The 24,040-nt window shown below is 37.3% G+C and overlaps 1 protein-coding gene across 2 annotated transcripts in view; it reads right to left on the reverse strand.

Annotated features, from left to right (window-relative positions):
- The window catches only part of LOC134218552 (uncharacterized), a 508,615-nt gene that overhangs the window by 290,926 nt on the left and 193,649 nt on the right, over nucleotides 1-24,040 (reverse strand). The window contains exon 1 of one of the 2 annotated variants that reach the window (XM_062697688.1): nucleotides 10,989-11,371. The exons of the other annotated variant lie outside the window; for it this stretch is intronic. The gene's annotated coding sequence lies outside the window, so the exon portion shown is untranslated. Of the gene's footprint in view, nucleotides 1-10,988; nucleotides 11,372-24,040 lie in introns of those variants that run through there. 2 annotated transcript variants of the gene reach the window in all.

Genomic DNA, 24,040 nt, shown 5'->3' on the forward strand with positions numbered 1-24,040 from the left:
ATAAGTAGTTTCGAATGTTTGGCATTGAAGTATATCAACATATGTTACAATCAGTAATATCTGCAATGCTTCTGTTTTAAGTTCTCTGTTCGGGGCCGTCCAGAAACCACGTGGTCATATATGGGGGGAGGGGGGGGTTTCGAAAATGACCACGATAAGCCACATGGGGGGAGGGGGGGTGTTGCTCTCGAACCACGTGGTTTTTTATACACGAAAAACTTTTGGTGAATAACAATAGCGGTGTAAAAAATACAAATCATTAAAATTTAATAATTTAATCATCAAACGCAAAGCGCATCTTAGGGCCGATGCCCACGTAGCGTCTTTTCAACTCAGTGTTAAAAAGTCACCGGTGTGCTTCGAGAAAAACCAGTAACGCAGCGTCGGTCGTAACGCCGATGCATATCTGCGCTATTTGACCATCTTAGCCTTAGATCCTTTTTCCATAAAAAAGAAACGAAAAAACAGGTTGCGATTCAGTCTCAATTTTCGCAACAAAAAAGGAAAGGAAAATGAGAAAATATAAAAAATCCGCCGTGCCACGCTACCGCCGCAGATAGTTTTGGCATCACGCCGCCGACACTCCAAGGATGTTATCGATCATTTAATAATCTGCTTTCGATCATTTAGTAGTTTGTCGTAACTCATTCTAGAGGCTAAATTTAAAAATGTTGTATGGTGGACTTTTAGTGCTAAGGTTTTCTACAACTCTCCTTAACAGGTCGATGTTTGAATTCCACTGTTAAAGGAGTTACGGTGCTAGTTGTTATACTTATACTAAATGATAACAAAATATGCAATCATTTAGTCTTAAGTTATTAGTGAAATTAAAACAACGAACTGTTAGGCAGAGTAGTAGATAAACCTTTGCACTAGAAGTCCACCGTATAACACATTTTGAAATTTAGCCTCTGGAATGAGTTATTAAAAAACGACTAAATGATCGAATGCAGATTACTAAATGATCGATAACATCCTTGCCGACACTTTTGCATCAGTGGACTGCAGCTACAAATTTGAAAAATATTAATGTTTTTACAATAATCCAAGAAAAAAAACTTCAAAAGAATTTCTTGTGGATATTCAGGAAAAATCCAGTAAAGAAATTTCCTGTAAAAACTTTGAAATTCCTTTATATAATCCTGATAAAGTGCTGGCATTCAGAATGATTTTTGAACAATTCTCTCTGAAAAATTTTGCTACAAATTGGTAATGAAAAAAAAAACAAAACATCTCCAGTGTAAATTGCGAAAAAATTTCCTTAAAACTCCGAAAAAAATTCCATGTGAATTCTGTCAGAAAATGCAAAACAGTCCCGTGGGAAATACATATAATTTTCAGTGGAAAAAAAATGTTCAAATTTTCATATATTTTTTTACATTCTAATGAAATTTTCACGACAAGTTCTTTCGAATCTTCACCAGAAATTCTTCTTTATTTCCAAAGAAGTTTTTCGAACATTTTAAGGAGTGCACTTAAAAATGTTCAGTTCAGTCTGCAATGGCTGGCATATAAAAGCATTCAATTTATAACTAAGGAAATGCTAATAGAATATACTAAGTTGAAAAGCAGACCAACTTCCAGTTGGAATATGGAGCCATAGAAGAAGAAGAAGACTTCTGAATTTTTCAATAAAAACTCTTCTGAATTTCCGAAATATATAAAACAGCCAATGCCACATGAAACACTTTGTTATTTCCGTTGATTTTTTGTTTTAAGTTTTTTTTTTCAAATTTAGCATTTTGAAATGAAAATTTTTCGGAATACTTTTTTACGCTCTTTGTGAATTCTATCAAATTTTTAAAAATTTCCCAGGATTTTTTTGTTCGAGGCATTATTTAGAATTTCCACGGAAGAGTCTATGGATTATCTTCAAAAATTCTTTGGATTTTCAAAAATAAATCTTTAGAATTCTCGAGATTCTTGTTTTTTTAAATTTGTACCATAAATTCTTCCAAAATTTCATAGGGAATTCATTCTTCTTCGGAAGTCCTTTTGATTTCTTTTGTAGGTTCAGCTAAACATTGCTTTAAGTATTTACCATGCAAAGATGCACAGGAAATGATTTAGAAATTTTAAGGAATTTTCATCAGAAAATCTTTAAGATTTTGATTTGATTTTTTAAGGAATTCCTTCAAAAGTACAATTTTTTCGTAATTTTCACTTGTAAAAACATCGGAATTTCCTCGGGAAGTTCACTATTGGTATTTCAGATGAACTTTTTTCGATTTTCTACTGGAAAATCTTAGGAATTTCCATAGGAAATATTTTGGCATATTCCGAATAATTTGTTTTGGAAATTTAAAAAAACTGCTGAAAGTGTCTAAGAATTTCTTTTGCAAAACGAAAAAAAAATTCCATTGGAGATTTAGAAGAATTTCCTTTGAAGATTCATTAAAGTTGCCAAGGATTTTGAAAAAAAAAATCTTTGGAGATTCTTTAAAAAAGTAAGCTGTTTTTTTTCTAATTTATACTGAAACCTGTTAATACCTGTTAATATTGAAATGTAAACTAATTTTATGATTCTGAAAGCAAAACTGGAATTTTCTCGAAACTTTTATAACATATTCGCGAGTCCACATTTTTTTGTATCCTCCTGATGCATCGAAGGTGTACGAGTTCTAGATATCCTAATACTCGATACACATTACAACATGATAACATCATCAAAATGTTCGAATTCACGAAAATTTATAATTTCCATGCTCGGTATAGTTTGATTTTGAATCAGTTGAAATTGTCCATCTTCAAAATTGATCGGTTTAACCTTATGTTTTAGTTACATAAAGTTTTTTTTAAAGTTTTTGTACTTTAGAAAAAACCACGTGGTCAAAGGGGGGGGGGAGGGGGGGGTCTGCCAAATGACCACGATAAGCCACATGGGGGGAGGGGGGGTTGAAAATCTTCAAAAATATGACCACGTGGTTTCTGGATGGCCCCTTCCGGCTGAAGGTTAAAAAGATAAACAATCTTTACAGCATCACGAGCCTTGCTGAAAGCGATTGCGTGTCGATCACTGTTTGTGTTGCGTTGTGTGGATTCTTCCAAGAGTTTTTCTTGGGAACATCTGGATAAGTTCCAGCTGCAACTCCTGGAGCAATCCTTGCTGTAGTTCCTGGGGGAATTTCACATGAAACACTTTGGAGAGCCAAGGAAAAACTGCGGGACAACCCGTTATATGAAGTACAGATAAAAGTTTCTGGAGAGAAAATTTAGAGGCCCAGGATACCCAGGAGAACATCCTGGAAGATTAACAAAATGAAATATTGGTTCCAGCTTTTTGGAGAACACTAAAATTTTAAATAAGATATTGTGGGGAAGTGAGTGTGATAGCAAAGGAGCAGGAAAACATGGATAGAAAAGCTCTGCGGAGGTATTACGCAACTGTCAATGGTGCGCGGCATAAGACTGCGTCAGTGCCGCCATGTACAATGACCGAGAGGGGAATTTGCTAACACACAATACCAGTACTGCAATGCAACATTTTCAATAAAAGATGTCAAGCGATGTTTACATATATGCCCCTTCCAATATCTTTAGAAACGCAAAAGGTTTGCTACAACAACCTGAAAAAATATTTGTCACGTGACAGGGCATGAAAGTGTGTAACATCTGCTTTATTTTTTTTTGTGTTTATTGCCACTTTCAACTCGGGGAATTAAAGGAATATGATTGATTTATCGACTAGTTACTATTCTTTGCATATATCTATTAAAGTAATTTAGAAATGTTAATTCTAAAATAAAGCACAATGTCATTTCATGACTGCCTTTCGTGTGGAATTGATCATATAACCCACGATTTTTTCATTTGGTAGCCTGAAATAGAAAAAGGCACTTTTCTCTCTTTCTTATGACGATCACGACTTTTTGCAGTATGGAGGCAGCCAGATAGAAGGATTTTTTGTTGAACGGTGAAAATGAAGGTGTATTAAGGAGCAGGATAAACATAGTCGGCGACGGTCAAGCAGCCCGGTGGCATCCCTATCTCACACAATAGGTTTGTTTTGCAGCCAACATTACGCGACCGTATCCCACTGACAGTTCTGTATCCTAATGAGAATCAAATGTGATGCTTGTAAACAAAACACATACTATCATGAATTTTACACTGCAAAAACATGGCGGCGTGCCACCCACCTGCGGTCAAGCTGTAGAACCACCAACGCGTTGTGAGCGCCTGAATGCTAGCAGCGGCGGATAGAAAACTAGTCACTGCTTGGGTTTAATTGCTAAGTGTATTATGTTAGGATGTTAACTGTCGTCGGGGGTGACAATGGGTCAAATAAGGGTGAGAATGGGTCACTGTTTCAACTACTTAGAATGCTTGTAGAATAGATTGAATGTATCTGAGGGCAACAAGACTAAAATATAAGAGACCTTTTTGAACGATTTTGCTGTACGACCTCCAGACTTCCGGTGAGAGCGATGAGTCATTCTCACCCCCAGACCCATTGTCACCCCCGATGGCGGTATCCATTCTCCCGCGCAGCGAATGACGTCAGATTTGTATTGTGTGAAATTATTGGATGTAACTAAAAGAAAAATAGCTTCACACTGCACTTCTTTTGACATTAGCATTCGACAGCATGGTATGCAGTGTGGTGAATTCTCAATCTATCTATCTATCTAAAATGAGTTTGCATTTACTTTGAGGCATTATAACCCACGAGATTTCCTCACTAATCGATTTGTCTTGGGATCAGCTGTGTTTATTGATATGAAAAGATAGAATATGTTGCTGAAAAAGTTGAACAAATGTAAAAATACTACGTTTCCATGAGTTCTGAAGGAAACCAACAAGATGGAACTGATCTAGATCTAGAGTGCGACGCTGCAATGATTGAAAGATCGAAAAAAAAAACAATCCGTGCATGATCGGGTAGGTTTGTCTAGTTATTATATAAACACCCAGCTTTGCCCAGGTGTTGAAAATGTCACAATGAACTATTTGCAGCAACGCACTCTAGATCAATTTCCGAGCGTTTGTTTTGTTTTCCTCGACAGCTGACCCAAAATAGTATTCTAATGATTTTTTACATTTCCCCGTTATATTTACCAACTTTTTGTATATACAAACCTTGCGGTTCCCAAAACGTGTCGATTGGGGAAAAAATCTTGCAAATCGGTCAACCCGTTCGCGAGTTAAATCGTCAGAAAGGAAATCTCAACTCATTTTTATTATATAGATCCAGAACTGGTCTCTCTTTTTTTTGGGTTCTTCCGTACTTCAGAGTCGCCAGATTTCAAAACCGATGATAAATGGACACTCGGTGTCTTCAGCAAAAAAAAATTGTAATAATTTACACTACAACTTTGCAAAAGACGCCATATTTAAAAATCGTTTATGAAAGGAGTCAAGGATGTTATCGATCATTTAGTAATCTGCGTTCGATCATTTAGTAGTTTGTCAATAGCTCATTCCAGAGGTCTAATTTCCAAAATGTGTATGGTGGACTTTTAGTGCGAAGGTTTTCTTCAACTCTCCTTAACAGGTCTATGTTCGAATTCCACTATTAAAGGAGTTATGGTGCTAGTTGCTATACTTATACTAAATGATAACAAAATACACAATCATTTAGTCTAAGTTACTGCTACTAGCGCTACAGCTCCGTTATTAGTGGAATTCAAACAACGAACTGTTAGGCAGAGTTGTAGATAAACCCTTGCACTACAAGTCCACCATACAACACATTTTGAAATTTAGCCTGCGCCATATTTTTGTAAATTTTATTCCCGAAGACACTGATGCCAATAAATAAAACCCTAAAGTGGTAAAAAAAGTTCACGATTTTAGCCAAACAAACCATTGTGCAACGCTGGATGATTTAAGTAAGGCTCTTAACGAGCTGAAAAACATTATAGCTGCTGGGAAGGACGAGATGTGGGTCAAGTTTGTCAAACACGTCGTAACTAAGCAGCTGCGTCAACCGATCCAGTTCATAATCCAGAAAATATGGGAGGAAGAGGAACTAGAACCGACTAGTTTGATGGCCTCATATGTCCAATCTATAAAGGGGAATGGCTTTCGGCCGACTGGGTTTCGGCCAAAAGCCATTTGGCCGAATACCACTAGGCCGAAAGTCATTTGGCCGAAAGGGTCATATGGCCGAAAGGGTCGTTTGGCCAGAAGGTTCGTTTGGTCGAAAGGGTTGTTTGGCCGAAAAGGTCGTTACCGAAAGGGTCGTTTGCCCGAAAAGGGTCGTTCAGCCGAAAGCGTCATTTGGCCGAAATGGTTATTTGGCCAAAAGAATCGTTTGGCCGAAACAGTCATTTGGCCCAATGGGTCGTTTGAACGAAAGGGTCATTTGACCGAAAGGGTCTATTAGCCGAATGAATCATTTGGCTGAAAGGGTCATTTGGCCGAAAGGGTCGTTTGGCCGAAAGGGTCGTTTGGGTCGGTCATACACTTTTACGTAAGCTCTTATGGGGGAGGGGGTCGGTCTGCCATTTTCTTACGCTCCATGTAAATGAAAAGAATGTGCTTGAAATAAATCTTATATGGGATGAGGGGAGTTGAAAAGCCAGCAAAAATGCTTAAATAACATGGAATTTGGAAGTATTTTGTGGAGTCGACATGATAGGTGGATTAGGTTAAAAAGTTGATAAAACATAGAAGCAAAAAAAAATATCTTTTTCTTGATTGATCACTTGTGAGGGAGGTCCGGTTTTTACTTTTTTTTTTGGAAAAGATGGATGAATTTTGATACACATAGTTAAGTTTGCCATTTTAAGATGTTTTAATGAGATATTGCGAAAAAATATTTGGCTGCCCGTGGCACCAACTCCAACTTATCCAACTCCGTGGTATTTATGAGTATGGTGCTAAGTCGGTGCCCTCTCTTTAAGTAAGTACTACATTAACGATTAATTATTTTAGAGCGTCTTAGGGGAAATGCTACAAGGTTAAAAGACTATTAAATGGAAGAATAATAGTCTTTTAACCTTACTACATTAACACTTCCTTCCTCTTCCTAGTTACGGTGCAGATTGGCGTGGCCAGGAGTAGTAATCCTCATGCTTTTGTTATTTTTGTTTAAGACTGGAATCAAGGATCACTCCCCTTCTTGAAATCTGACAGCATTCTAGATAAGAATCTCAAAAGTAAAACATGAGTATCACTAGTGTCCAATCTACGAATTACACCGTAACAATGCTAATGCTAAAAATAATTAGTGTACGATCCCTAACCAGCTAATAACGATGACTGATATCAATTCCCCGTATCCATCGAATCTGTTTTGAAAACATTTCAAATCTTTTCTCTCTACCCAACTATGTGTACCAGAATTGAACAACAGTCGGAGGTGCCTCTATTGTCGTTGCAGCAGCAAACCCGTCTCAAACAAATAGAAGCAGATGTTTGTGATTCAAACGTAACCAACTGTTGTTCAATTTTTTAAACACATAGTTGGGTAGAGAGGAAATGTGTGAAATGTTGCCAAAGCTGATTCGATGGATACGGACAATTGACTGATATCCCATCGTTATTAGCTGGTTATCGAATAACTTCTCGTAAGGACAGCTGTTGTAAAATTGGTAATACGTCCGTGTACTTAATGGAATAGTGTGGGTTCAAGTCCCACCGGCAGCCGAATCTTTTTTCGCAATATCTCATAAAAACACCTTGAAATGGCAAACTTAACTATATGTATCAAAATTAAACATCTTTTCCAAAAAAAAAGTAAAAATCTGACTTCCCACACTGCCGTAATCTGAAAAAGTGACGTATACGCCATTTTCCAAAAATGGTGTTAACGAGTACTACTCATCGAGCTCTTTAACAGAAAAATGGAAAACATGCATGTTGCAAAATGGCTGTTACGTCACTTTTCCAGATTACGGCAGCACACAACTTTTCCAAAAAAAGCAAAAAATAATATAATTTTGGATGGCAGTTTTTTCACCTAAAATACGGCAGACAAAACATCGATGGGAGATTGATTTTTTTTGTAAATGACTGGCAGTAATCCACGAGACACTAGAAGTGATTGATGACTAAGAATATATTATTTAAATTAATATCAGTCACTACCAAACCTGACCACACGTACCTGCCCATCTTCTTTCCAATGGCACTTGCGAAGATATAAAGCGATATTCTGCGACCAGTAGCAGAAGATCGACGCCGTTTATGATTATTGATAGTCACCATTGAATAATTATCCACCTTTATTGAAAATAGGGCCTCTATTGTATATTGAATATAGTACGTTGGAAAAGGCCGTTTATCACACCTCCCATTGATCAGGTTCGTTATGCATAACTAATGAATCTGACCAATCACGGAATAGCAACTGCGAAGAGTATAATTAAGATAATTAAGCAAAAACTTAACCAATAATAGTTAACATTTGGCAAATATGAATATAAAATTCTTTTCAAATGAAATCCTCGATGATTTAAAGTAAGCTTTTGTTAAAGCAATACCAAATTTTCAAAACGACTTATCTATTTTTGTAAACAAAGATTCAAACGTCAATTTTTCGAATCTGAGACCACTCTCATGCAAACCAATACCATCAATAGATAGCCGAAGATATGTGACACGAAGTCGACGAAACGAGTGGTACGACGAAGGGTGCAGACAGATTTAGGAGGAGAAGAACGCAGGGCGGGCAGTCGCGTGGTTCCCTGCAGAACGTGGAACGTTATAGACAGAAGCGGAGACAGCAGACCCGCCTTTTTCAGGAGAAGAAACGTCGCCTGGAAGAAGCGGAATGCGAGAAGATGGAACAGCTGTGCCGTTCTCAAGGAACACACAAGTTCTATCAGACGCATCCCGCGAAGGCTTCGTGCCACGAGCCGAAATGTGAAGGGATAAGGATGGAAGTATCTTGACGGACGAACGTGTGGTGATCGAAAGGTGGAAGCAGCACTACGAGGAACATTTGAATGGCGCTGAGAGTACAGGCAGAGAAAGTCAAGGTAGCGGAGAAAATGACTACGTTAGTTCAGCGGACGGTGGAAGCCAACAAGCTCCACCTTGAGGAAAGTTAAGGATGCCATCTACAAGCTAAAGCTCATCAAGATGCACAAACTGATAGTCGGAATCTGAGAAACTAAACACCGGCGGAGTGGAAGGAACGGGTTATATGGCCCATCTACAAGAAAGGCGACAAGCTGGAGTGTGAGAACTTTCGATAATTTGCAGTAGCCATCGAGCAAGTGAATACAGCGCGTGTATTATTCGTAGCGAGGATAAGAAAGAATATCTGTTTCACATTCGGTGGGTCATGGGCCTGTATTACGCTTTGCTCCGGTTGAGACAAGTGCACGCTTCCATAGTTTGCAGAAGCTATCGAACAAGTAAGTACAGAGTGCTGCGCGTCCGTTCGGTCGTCCAAAACGCGATTCTCCTCAGTCTTCATATGTCACCAGGCGTGCATGGTTTAACATTTTTCTCGTGGCAAGACAGCGAACTAGTGTTATTTCCCACCCCATAGATCGCATCACTTGTAACTAAAACGATGTCTTATCCTAAGACAATTGTGGAGATGCAGAGGTATACTCGGGCTCTAGTAGCAACGAGAGTCGGACTAACAATCCTTCCCTTCCTATATGATCGTTAGGACGTGGCCGGTGCCGTTATTGACTTTTAATATTTGAGCTTCCGAAACGTGTACATTGAGAATGGGTAGCTAATCCCAAGCCCCATTTATTGTGTTCTCTGTACTCTGTACTGTCAATCACGGAGTAGCAACAATTAATTGTGTGGTCATAATGTTTATGATCAACTAAAATTTTCAAAAGTTTTTGGGGTGACAAAATCGGGTCGAAAACGTGACAAAATTGGGACGGGATAAAATCGGGTCGAATAGGAGAATGACAAAATCGGGTCAACACTGTACTCCATTTATAAAGAAAACATAATTATGCATAAAGCCCTTTGTGCTTAACGTACTTATACTGGGGTCGCTTTTTACGCGAGATCTATTTGCTAGTTTCTGCCTTTTGCATTTTACAAAACATTAATAAATCCTCAAAAAATCAAATTCACAAAAATTCAAAGAAAATCATGTAATATTTGATAGTGAATTAGTTTCAAAATTTGAGGTGAACCGAGATATTAATAAAAGCTACACGCGTAAAAATCGACTCCAGTGTATACTTAATGTCACGCATCCGAATAATAAATTTAATCTTTCTTATTGGTGAGAGTATAATTAGAAATACAAAATAATTACAGTAAATAGAAGTCAGATATTCAAATTGAATAATGGCATACAACTTTTCATAAACATTGAAAAGCTATAACTTTGTGTAGAAAGTAAAGGTAAACATAGTAACTGCAGCAGAGCTTGAAAATCGTTTTATCGGCGTTCGTTGAATTTAATCTAAATTTCCCGGCAATCATCAAATTCAATTATCCCTATCGCTGTGAGAGTATCACCATTCCCATCACTAATACACTGGTGGAAATAAGTATAAAGACAAGCTCGGTTTCCATACAAAATGGCCATATTGGGAAGTCAATATCTCGATTCTTAGCGATTCGATTGGGCTGATTTTTTGCCAACAAGCCTAAAATGACTTGAATTTTTATTCAATGATAGTTACATTTATGCATATATTCTGGTTATACGCGTTTCTGTTGGAAATAATTATAAAGACAGTTCCGTTGTATGGAGCTCCATATAAAAAAAGTGGTGTCTTTATAATTATTTCCAGATTTTGAGGTCAAAATCAACAGAGATGTATACAATTTACTCAAAGATCGAAAGTTCAAGTTAAAAACAGGTGCCTAGTAAAATTTCAGCCAAATCGAATCGCTACGAATCGAGTTATCGATCCTCAATCATGATGAAAATGTATGAAAATCATGCTTGTCTTTATACTTATTTCCGGCGGTATATCGTCACCCACCGCGAAAGATCGAAGGTCAAGACCCACATCGTGCCGCGCGAAAACAAACCGGTTTCACACTCTCTCCAAAAAAAATAACTCTGCAGCGTGAACGTTCGCATTTCAACAAACGCTCGGACCTACCTCTTTTAAGAAGCGATAATTTTGGGGTTCAAAAACGCTGCCCTGAAAATCCGATGAAAGCTCGATGTGAAAGCAGATCCACTGACAACTGGTCGCAAGTCCAGCTTGCCTCAATATAGATCATCTTCATTTCTCCGATCCATTATCCATTACCAGGTCACTCAATAATATACGGCAAACACTCGGATGGATTCAGCATCCAATCACTGTTGTATGGTTTTACAAAATTGGCTTTTACGGAAAACAACATCACGAAAGGCGAAGAGCAATTCAACCACTCGTCAGCCTGTTTGCACCAGCAATTGGTTTCTTCGTATTCTTATCTTTGAGGATTTTGCAGGCTGTGATCGATATGTATTTAATCACGCAGTACAGTGGAATCACCATAGAATCTAATATTATTTGCACCTGATTTCACGCTCGCTCTGGATTTCGTATTCTCAAGAAATTCGACACTGGTGTTGACTTCAGCAGCGTAGGGACGGCGTTCAGTTGCGGAGAATTTCATGTGCCGTTGTTCGCCGAATTACACTACGTGGATCACTACATCACCAAACAAAGAACCATTTATTGTCGGTTAACACTCGATTTCACCTGAATTTTTGTTTTTTCATATAACGTTTGGATGTCAGAATCCAATCTATTCCGAGTAGTCATCGTTGACAGCTGCTATCCTGAAAACGTTCTTCTCTTACTTTCAGACGTCCAAACGTGGGACACACACACCAACACTAATATCATAATTTGCTACGGGATCCCATTGGAGATAAGTAGAATTTGCTTATCATTTCGACGAATTACAACCCGAACATATAGAAGGCGTGGCATGGTTCCAGGTAGCCCTTACATATCTCATCCCAGATATCTACCCCAGATCAAACCCAATGGGCAAAACACGCGCGCGAATGCGAATCCAACACACCGACACTAATCGAGCGAAAAAGTTCGCGAAAACGACTTGCGGTTCGGTCTGCACGATAAAGAAGACTGAAGAGACGGCTCTTCGTGGTTGCGCCGATAGCGCGCGGTGAACTCTCGCGGTTCCGCTGCAACCGCTACATGCGAGCCACACTTTGGGGGTGAGCCCCAGTCAGACATTGGGGATCGGATGCGGTGGACGAGCTGGAAAAAAGAGAGAAATTGATGGAGCCCGCGCGCCGATCCGTTCGAAGGATGGATGGAGAGACGATGGTGTTGTTTTGAAGTTACGGCTCGCCACTGCATATGGCTCGTGTGCTGAACTCCGGTATGCGAAACTGGCTTTTCTTGTTTGGGTTGCTGGGAAGGAATACTTGAAGATGCGATCGTGTAGCGAAAGAGATTGAAGACGGAGAGTAAAAGTGCAAAATATTGGATTAATCTCGGTTGAGAGATGTTGTGTTGGCGTCAAGCTGATAAAATAGAAGAGCATGATGAGAGAAGCATTAATGGAAGAAGCACAGATGTGACCAGATGAAATTATTGCATTTTGTTTTTGAAGAATTGATAAGCAGTGGACAAAGTTTTAAACAAAATGTTATTACTTCTAAGAGGTAAGAATTATTATAGTGTTTAATAATATTTAATAGTCAATTCTCATATAAATAATTAAGGTACACTGAGAGAAATGTAAAAAGGAGGTAAGTGTAAAATTCGGCTAAAAAATTGTAATTGTACACAGTTTTTATCACACCATAACATTGTGCAAAAATATACTTTAATGTTCACACTAATACTGTTTTAAAATCTGTATAATACATACACTAACACGGTTAACGCTTGAACTGTCGTTTTGGGCATCGCGAGAAGTTTATTTTTACATTCTCAAAAATTTTTTTTTTTTTGCACAAATTGCTCTTTTTTCCTGTGAATTTGATTCGCAGATGACCACTATACTGCCGTAATCTGGAAAAGTGACGTAACAGACATTTTACAACATGCATGTTTTCCATTTTTCTGTTAAAAAGCTCGATGAGTAGTACTCGTTTTAACACCATTTTTGGAAAATGGCGTATACGTCACTTTTTGAGATTACGGCAGTATAACACACATAAACATTCAGTTTGTAGCGGTTGGTAACATTAACGCAAATCATTTAAAGATTTTACACTTACCCCTATAGCATCAAACAATGTGAGGGAAGTGGGAAATGTTCTGATCACGCAATTTTTTCCATCCTTCCATGTTTTATTTCGATAGCTGTGAATCCTAATATGTTCCTTCTTTGTTATCATGGGAGGCTGAACGGATCATTTCGGTGAAAAAAAAACGCGCAAACGCACTTGCAAAACGGGACATGTCAAAAAACCTTGTGACAATTATCAATAGATTTGGAAATTTCAAATTTTATGGGCTTAATTTTCATTTTCCGTGTAAGAGTTAGAGATAAATTTAAGAGTGAATCATTCATTACCATAACCTTCTGTTGTATAATGTTAGGAGTGGAAAAATACTCAACTACAAATATTTCACTCTTTGAAAGGGCGTGGATAATACACAAAGGAATAAAAAAATAGGCATTTTTCAAAATATTTTTGGAAAGCTTGTGGACTTTTGAAATTTAATTTTAATAAACCCATAAACATGAATTTTATTAATGACCAATATCAAAAACCTTTTTAAATTTTGAACAATTGAAAGTAACAAAAAAATAGTCAAAGTACCTGCCTAAAACCTAAAAACTGTCAAAAGACAAATGCGAAAAGAGCAGTAGGGTGGGATTATTGATTTCTCGTGATAAAACCCTTTTTCATCTACGGATGAAATTAACAAGAATCTCAACAAGAAACGAACATTAATATATTTTTCTTCATTTAATGTGAATTTCTGATGACGATGAAAGTAGCCTCAAACCTCGGGAATCTTGTCCATTGATTTTGTTCCTATGTGCTTCCAAAAAACGCGATGAAGTAAAAGTAAAAGTAAAACAAATCCTGGCTAATTCATTGGCTGGTTTACAGCACAAGCTCTTGGAGATTTCTACCAGATTGTATTTTAAATCAGGTCGAAATTCTAATTTTCTTCAACGTAATCCCATAAATCCCACCTACACCTATTGAAGCGAAATTTGCAGACAAGCTCCTGATCTGTGAACTAGCCTTAAAGTACGCGAGGACCGAACAAATTTTCCCTCGGTCCAAACCTGCCTTAAACTTGATTTTGCTCAGCTAATTTAAAAATTATTTTTTAAATTTTTCAACAGTGGATGATCTCGAAATATTCTGAATTATTCAGAAAGACTTTGATGATTCTCAATGTTTCGAAAGAATAAATCGATTGAAAAATATGTGGAAAACAGATTTGAAAAAAAAAATAGAATTACCTAGGGGAACAGACGGCTTTGGTAGGTTTTGTTCTATTATTGGCAGGGGGTTTTTGTCGACCGAATTTTATGAAATTTGGCCACAATATTCTTTGATATGCAAATAATGTTTGGGTCAAATTTGAGCATAATCAGTCATAAAAAACCCCCCTGGCAATAATAGAACAAAACTCTCAAAGCCGTCATTATCTCTACGAAAAAAACGAAAATGAACAATTTTTAAATTAGAATGCCTCTCTCTGCGCTTTATTTTACTGACGTTTAGGCATGACTAATGTGACCAGATAAATTTTGTGTGAGCGCAGGACAAAAAAATCATAGTTTGATATACCTTGGAATCAAATCTCTTTATTTTTTATTTGTTACCGTTTGTTACCAAAGCCTAGTTTGGTAACTGTTCATTCGATAAACGGCAACTCATTTCGGAAGTTAAAGCTTTCTTCTTCCAAAATGTTGAATGAGCAACTCATTGGAGCTGCCATAGAAGTTTCGTATAATTTTAGCGAAGTTTAGCGGACAGTTAGTCCAATATCTGCAAAACTGTTGCAACTATCGAATTGCAGTCAGCGTTGCAGTTCTAAATGACTTCTTCAGCTGTTGATCGTTTAGTGTATAGAATTTTGTTAGATTTTTTTTTTGTAGCAATAGAAGCAATGATATCGAACCTCGAAAATTGTTTTCCGAAGAACCTAAATAACTCTTTCTAAAATACCTAACAAAAGTAGATACTGTGATTATGAATCAATTAGATCATATTTTTTAAAGGTCCATCCGCATGACTTTAGTTCCAATTTATTACAAAACAGGTGATAATGAATATGAATGGATATTTGCTTTCAGAAAATCAAAAATTCCATCCCATTTCAGATCAGCTTGCGATTCTGCAGGAGAGGCTTATCGATGCATGCCAGGTTTTGCATGCAAAATCGCATCGTTCCGCTTTTTCGCCAAAAAAGATTTCACTTCAAAAAGCACCAAAACCCAATAAAAGCGTATTTTATGTTACCTATGGATTTATTTTCCATTGTTTTAAGCCAAGAAAGTAAATTCGATTAATTTAATGGAGAATAACACGTAGAAATCAATAAATGATGTAAAAGCCGCAGGAGTCGCTATCATATGAACGATTATCTGTGCCATGAGGTGTTGACTCGCGCTTGAATTTAAATTTTGGAAAAAGATTTAGGAATTTTGAGTTTTCCAACACTGCTATCCATATCCAATATCAACACAGTAAATATCGTCTTCTAACTGGTGTAAGATTTTCCGCAAGATTTTGGTCCGCACGGCATTTAAACAACGGAGTGCGGAATGTTGGACGTTCCGTGTCAGGGGAAATCCAAGCAATTTACGCAGCCCAGGAAATACATGGAAGCAAAAATCAGCTTACAAGACCCAGGGTATAAGGCTTGGGTAAAACAATTTTATTTATTCATTATCAGACTAAGGCCGGAGTGGCCTGTGCTGCACATAAAAGTCTTCTCCATTCAGCTCGGTCCGCTCAGCTCGCTAACCACGCAGTCTGCGGATAGTCCACTGCAAATCGTCCTCCACCTGATCGATCCACCTTGCCCGCTGTGCACCTCGCCTTCTTGTTCCCGTCGGATCGTTGTCGAGAACCATTTTCCACCGGATTACTGTCCGACATTCTGGCTACATTCTTGACGCCCACCACAGTCTTCCGATTTTCGCGGTTTGAACGATGGATGAGTTCTCCCAACAGCTGATGCAACTCGTGGTCCATTCGCCTCCTCCACGTGCCGTCCGCCATCTGCACCCCACCCATAGATGGTACGCAACACTTTCCTTTTCAAAACTCCCAGTGCGCGTTGGTCCTCCAATACGAGCATCGTCCAGGTCTCGTGTCCGTAGTAAACTACCGGTCATATAAGCGTTTTGTAGATAGTCAGTTTGGTACGGCGGCGAACTCTATTCGATCGGAGCGTCTTTACGGAGTCCAAAAGTACGTACGGTTTCCGAAAAGCCACTATACCAGGTTACTCGAATTTTCTCTGCTGGTATCGTTATCGGCGGTCACCAGGTGAGCCCAAGTACTACGAATTCTTCCAACCACCTCGATTTCGTTACCACCGATAGAAACTCGTGGTGGGTGGCCTCATTATCTTCCTCTTGAGCCTCTTCCTATCATGTACTTCTCGTCTTCGACGTGTTGTTGACTAGTCCAATCCGTTTAGCTTCGCTTTCAGTCTGATGTAGGCTTCCTCCATCCTCTCAAAGTTACGTGCCATGATATCAATGTCGTCAAGCGAAACCAAATAACTGGACGGACTTCGTGAAACCGTACCACTAATCCGTGTTAATCCTGCTCTTCGTATTACCCCTTCCAAAGCGATGTTGAATAGCAGACACGTAAGGCCATAACCTTGTTACCGCAACCGCTTTGCTTGTAGGTTTCGAAGGGACTCGAGAATGCCCTGAAACTCGAACTACGCACATCACATCAGTTTATCCTGGAAATCCGTGTTCGTGCATTAGCTGCTATAGCTGGTCCCGATCGATTGTATCATATGCACATTTGAAGTCGATGAATAGATGATGTGGGCACGTTGTATTCGTGGCATTTCTGCGAGTACTTTTTGGCGAATGGCGAACACCTGGTCCGTAATGGAGCGTTCGCACATAATCTACTTTTACCTTTTTCCTTTATTGCGTATTTAAGTTAAAGACTATGAGTGAGTTTGAGTCCTTTGAATTAAGTGGGGAAACTGAGTGTTAGATTACACAAGTTACCGGTACCGTTGAATCTACTGATTTGATGCTTTCGAAATAAGCAGAAAAAAGCAGCTTTAGAAAAGTCTTTAGAAAAGTCGATCCATGAAAAAGAACAGAACGGTATAAATAGCATTCTTTTAAAAGCAACACTAATAGCATTGCATATCACACCTTTTTATGGGTTTAGTCCACTTCCTATGTATTTGGTTTTAGACTCCTTCTCTAAATATTGAATTTGTTTGAATAATATCCGTTTGGAAAAATAGTAATATAGAATTTGAATAATATATTTGTTTGAATAATTTGTTTGAATAATATAACAATTAAAGCTTAGATCATTTAGAAATGGGACACTTGATTTTAGCGCGTATATGGCGCTCCTGATGGTCCAGATATACAAGCTCTTGACAGCGTTTTGTTGTTTATAAACAGTACTGCTCAGGTAATGCATTTTTTCGCTGCCCTAAACTAACGTAGTGGTAGTTCTGAGATATTTTATCATGCAGGAAGAGAGAAGAAAAATAATTGTGCACAACCACCTATGCAAAAACCCCATTTGCGTCAGCCCGGAAGCTGGGAAAACTGCTGGGTTATCCAAAAGTACCGTGCGCAAGTGATAAAATAACGGTATAAGGGAGATCCCTAACGACTGGCTCGCAAAAGTGCAAAACCAAGCGTCGGAGTGGAACTTTTGATCGTGAAATCAACTGCGGTTGAAGGTCGAAATTCGAAAAGTCAAGGAACAAACCAACATCTCTGATTATGATTTGCGGTTGAAAAACTGAATGCTGATCGCTGTACAGTGCGGCGAATTCGTCTCCGGAGCCAAGGCTACAAGTGTTGCACCGTGCAAGTAGGGCAACCAAACCGAACCCTCAAACAACAGCAAACAACGGCCAGATCCCTGAGCTCGCTAGGCTGTACGACCGACCTGCTGACGAAACGCGAAGGGTGTCTCTCTTGCTCGACGATGAAGAGCTTACGTGAAAGCCGATTTCCAACAAATCCCAGGGGCTCAAATTCCAAGGCACCGAGCACGCTGCAGCAGGTTCCTACGGTAAATACAAGTTCATTTTCATGAATAAATTCGCGAAAAAATTCATATGATTTGGCAAAGGGAATCTGCTCTTGCGGAAAGAAGACCAGCGTTTTGTGACGAATAAGACCATGAATCTGGAAGTATACACCAGGCAGGTGCCGCCTTAAGAAAGCTGGTTTTACCCATTCATTAGAGTCCCATGATGGTCCAGTTACGTTTTGGCCAGATCTGGCCAGCTGCCATTCCACAGCAAGGATGTAACGGTACAATGGTACTGCTTTAACAACAATGAGAGTCCAATTCATCCCAAAGAGTTTGAACTCCACCAAATTGTCCCCAGTTTCATGCCCGATAGAGAAGTATTGGGCAATAATGAAGCGGAAACTGAAGATGAAGGGTGCAGTTATGCGCGACCACTGGTCCAGATCAATGAAGAATTGGAGTGGAACCGGATGGCCAAAACGCGTTTCCTGAAGGAGGTGTGCGCCGACTAATGAGGGAAGTATTAACGGAAAGAAGTACGAGAATTTCTTCAAATTCGTATTTAAGAATGATTTGAATTCACATTTTTCGGAAATATAATAAGATTACCCGTGTTTCCTGTGTTAGAAAGTGTTTTGATTTGAAAAAATGGTTTAAAAGATACACGCATTTCAAAGTGTCCCATTTCTAAAATGATCTAAGCTTTATAAATATATAATTTGCTTGGTCAGATTGCTTGGATATTTACACGCACGCAATTTCGCGAGGAGCAAATGGATATAACACGCTTTGAGTTCAAATATGCAGAAGAGTTAAGCACATACATGTACACAATAAATATATGCCACGTGACTTACTCAATGGATTATCGCAGAGTTCAGCTAAATTGGGCCTAAACTTGCGCTGAAGAAATTTATGGTTTTTTCGATACGAATTTATTCTAAAGCAAGTAGTCAAGCCTAACTTCTTTAACTAATATTCCTTTCTGTGCTTTTTGTTGAGACGCAGAAGCAAATATGGTTTTAAATGAACAGATAATGCTAATATTTTACTAAAACACTAAATGTTTTATACTCAACAATGGTAATCACTTACAAGCAAAAAATCGTTTGAGGGAACCTAAGTTCGAGGTGTGTTTCCAGCTTACGCATGATTTGAATCATCGCATGAATGTTAAGGTTTTGATAAATCATCCCAACATTGGTTTCCATTTAGTAACATGTACACAATTTGAAATAAATAAATGAATTTTTAGTAATATATGCAAGTATTATTACAAAAGCTTATATATGCGATGATACTAATGAAATCTCTGTTACTGCATAACGCTTGTCCATAGATCATGCAACCATATAACGCCATCAAAATTAATACATAATATGGCACTTCTTGAGGGCCAGGTCCAGAAACCACGTGGTCATATAGGGGGAGGGGGGATTGGAAAATGACCACGATAAGTTTCCACATGGGGGACGGGGGGTGTTGCTCTCGAACCACGTGGTTTTTTTAACACGAAAATTTTGATACAGTAAATAACAATAACGATGTAAAAAAATACAAATCATCAAAATTTAATGATTTAATCATTCAAACGCTAAAGCGCATCTTAGGGCCGATGCCCACGTAGCGTCTTTTAACAACTCCAGTGTTAAAAAGGAATTTAGCATTAAGCATCGAGAAAATCCAAAGATAACGCAGCGCGTCGGTCGCAACGCCGATGCATATATCTGAGTTATTTAGCCAACTTAGCTTTAGATCCTATTTCCCACAAAAAAAAGTCTCAATTTTCGCAAAAAAAAAATTGGGAAAGAAAAATGAAAAAAATATTTTTAAAAAATTCCGCCGCAGATGGTTTTTGGCATCACGCCGCCGACACTTTTGCAATTCAGCGAACTACATAGCTACAATTTTCTAAAAAACTGTTCATCTTTTTACAATAATTCAAGAAAAATCTTCGAAAAGAATGTCTTTATTGGATATTCAGGAAAAATCCAGTAAAAAAAATTCTTGTAAAAACTTTTTGACGCTTACTTCCATATAATCCTGATAAAGTGCTAGCATTCAGAATGTTTTTTATGAACAATTCTCTCTGGAAGAATTTTTGCTTGTATAGAGATTTTGCTTTACAAATTAGTGCTATGAAAGGAAAAACATCTCCAGTGTAAATGCCGAAAAAATTCCATGTGAATTCTGTACTGAAAATTCAAAACAGTCTCGTGGGAAATACATACGCAATTTTCAGTGGAAAAAAAATGTTCGCTGTTATTTTCATATTTGTTTTTTTACATTCTAATGAATTTCCTTCCGACAAGAACATCTTTCTAAGATCTTCACCAGAAATTCTGTTCATTTCCAAAATAAGTTTTTCGAACATTTTAGGTAGTGCACTTCGAAACGTTCAATGATCTCCAGTTATTGCCTTACGAGCAAAGGCGTAGGGATTATGCCAATCCAGAGATGACGAGTTCGATTCCTCGTTCCTGTCTCAGGATGTTTTCGGGTTTCGACATTGTCGACACCCTAGGTATGTAATGTATCACGCTTCGTACTTGCTACACAAGATACTATATAATCGTACAATTGCTGGCATTTAAAAACTTTCATAATTTATAACTGAAGTAATGCTAATAGAATAAACTAAGTTGCGAAAAAGCAGAGCCAACTTCCAGTTGGAATATTGGAACCACTGAAGAAGAAGAAGAAGACTTCCTAAATTTTTCAAGAAAGAAATCTTCTGAATTTTCATGAGAAATTAAATAGCCAATGATACCATGAAACACTTTGATATTGCAATTGGTTTTTGGTTTTGAGTTCTTGTTTGCAAATCAATTTGGAATTTGAACTTTTACGCTCTTTGTGAAGATTCTATCACATTTTTAAATTTTCCAAAATATTTTTTTTATTCGAGGCATTATTTAAAATTTCCACGGAAGAGTCTATGGATTATCTTCAAAAATACTTTTGGATTTTCAAAGAATAAATCCTTACAATTATCAAGGTTCGTATTTTTTTAATTTGCAACCTATAAGCTCTTCCCAAAATTTCATGAGAAATTCATTCTATCTTCGGAAAATCATTTGAATTTCTTTGTAGGTTCAGCTAAACATTGCTTTGAAATCTTATCATGCAAAGAAGCACAAGAAATGATTTAAAAATTTTAAAGAATTTTTCACATCAGAAAATCTTTAAAATTTTGATTTAATTCTCTAAGGAAATTCTCATTGGAATTGCTTCTGAAGAACAACCATTCACAAGTTCTACAAAAGTGCAATTTTTCGTTATTTCCACTTGTAAACATCGAAATATCCTCAGAAAATTCATTATTTGGTGCTTTGGATGAAACTTTTTTTTAGATTTTCTACTTCAAAATCTTAAGAATTTCCAGTATCGGAAATATTTTGGTATACTCAAAATAATTTCTTTTGGAAATTGAAAAACTTCTTTGAAAATTTCCCTAAGATTTTTTTGAAAATGAAAAAAATTTCCATTGGAAATTTTAAGAAGAATTCCTTTGAAAGATTCATTAAAGTTGCCCAGGATTTTGAAAAAAATCTTTTCCAGGAATTCTGTAAAAAAGTGGCTGTGATTTTTTTCCGTTTAATACCGGAAGTTTTTCGGAATTTGATGTTTATTGGAAGTTTTTCATCGTAAACATGCATTTAGGATCCTTCTACGGATTCTTCTAGTTCGTTTAAAATTTCTACCGAACCTTTATTAAGACTCTTCCACAGAATTTCGAAAAAAAGTCATTTAGTACAGAAGGAATTTTTCATCAGAGACTCCTGAAGATTTTCTTCTAACTATTCTGAAGGATTTCCTTGCAACTCCAGAGTAAGTATTCTTGAAAATTAGGAAGATCTTTGAATTTGAAATTCATCGGAAAAACAATGAATGGTACTATGGAAAATTCGTTGTTGGATCAAAGCCTGGTTCTTATGATATTGAATAATTAGGCTAATTGATCAAAAGAAATTTAATAATGCACTAATTAGAACATTTTAGGTGCATTTTTTAATTTTTTCGATCAATCTGCACTAAAATTCTAGTAGTGCGTATGGAAAAAAGGTTATGACATAGAGAAGTTTGCGATTTAAAAATCAACATGAAATTCCTAAATAAAATGCTTTTTAAATTCATAAAAGGGTCTTAGAACTAAGAAGAGTCCGAACGTGAAGAAAAAAAGTTGCTTTGATGTTTCAGAAAAAAACACTCCAATTATAAAACAATCTAAGATGGCAATAGTATTTACAACTAACGGCTGAAATTGAATCCCCAAAACAAATCTCAACTCCTTTCAGGACGGATGGGTCATATATGCCAAGCGTTTTAGATTGTACTATTAAATGCAAAAGAGAGGCCACCATTTTATTCAGTTGAGGTACTGTTCATCCAGATAATGGTTTTACAGAAAAAAAATACAAGAACTCAAATTTGACTGGCCCTGAAAACTCCAGTTATCTGGGCTTTGGGAAGCTTTCGATTCTAAGATATGCGCTGGTAAATTGAAATGTTTGAATCATTCTGAACACTCACATAAAGATTGGTCATCCAGACATGTCATGTCATTGATTGCTCTCAAGTTCTGGCCCACGACTTCTCAGATGATCAATCGCGGCATTTATAATGTCCTCATCTTCGAGTATGTACCCAATCCGATGAAATAAATATATGATCCAATTTCCATTAACATGAGATCTCAAAGACAAGGTACTCCAAAATTATCTGAGTCAACATCAAAAACACGTGAAGCTGCACTTTTTTGCCGGGCCTTAGAAGCACTTTGGGTTCACGCTGACAGACCGATTAAGTAGTTCAAACATTACGACTTCAGTGACGTTTTTGGAAACTTCTAAAAGTTTTAGTATAACCTAGAATTGAGTCAAGTACGAAACACTGAACACGACCTTACTGTTGAGGTCGAAATAAATATCTGTGAAGGTACAATCAAGTGGTGGAATTAAATGGGAAGGTACAAGGAAAGCTCAATCTTATGACCAAATTAAAGACATTCCATTAAAAACCTCAACACTTAATTTTTTTTAACTAAAAAGTATATAGTAGCAACTGCAAATAACAATTATCATATCAACCCAATGGACCTAAATCCTGAACTCCAAAAGCCCTGATAATTTGATCTATAATACACATTCATTCTTCTATAAGTCGCTTATGAAAGTGACCATTGACTAAAGTATAACGAGATATGAAATAGAAGTTCCTTGGGAAATTATTCGAAAGACATCAGAGTGAATGAGAAAATATGTTTAGTATGGTATCATTGGACTCTACGAGCTAATATCAAAACAAAATTTAAACAGAATTAGAAATTTTGAGAGATTGTTTTGCCAGCTCTAGATTATTTATTAGAGAAAAAATAGAAATTTTCCATATTCCAATTCAATTGCCAATAAAGAAATCAGGGTATGAGTATTAAATAAAGGAATTATCAGTAAATAATGCAAAACTCCATAAACAGTTGAAAATTTTCCACAATACAATTACAATTAATCACTTGTAAAAGCAAAAATTGCAATTATGTATTTAAAAAATCACCAATAAAGAAATTAAAAATATAGGGATATTTTGGAAAATTTCTAAACCACGTTACAAATTTTTCTCGTAGCCTTTATAACATATTCAAGGAGTCCGCATTTTTTGGTATCCTCCTGATGCATCGAAGGTATGCAAAGAGTCTCTAGATAACCTAATACCTGATAGCATTACAATGTCAGTTGATAACATCATAAAATCTTCGAAATAATGAAACTACAATTTCCATGCAAGAATAGCTTGATTTTGAATCAGTTGAAATCATCCAATTTCAAAATTGATCGGATTAACCATCGTTGTTTTAGTTACATAGGGTTTTTTTAATTTTTGTAAATGAAAAAACCACGTATCAAAGGGGGGAGGGGGGTTCGGCCAAATGACCACGATAGACCACATGGGGGGGGGGTTGAAAATCTTCAAAATATGACCACGTGGTTTCTGGATGGC

Source organism: Armigeres subalbatus, chromosome 2 (assembly GCF_024139115.2).
Source record: "Armigeres subalbatus isolate Guangzhou_Male chromosome 2, GZ_Asu_2, whole genome shotgun sequence".
Taxonomy (NCBI): Eukaryota; Metazoa; Arthropoda; class Insecta; order Diptera; family Culicidae; genus Armigeres; species Armigeres subalbatus.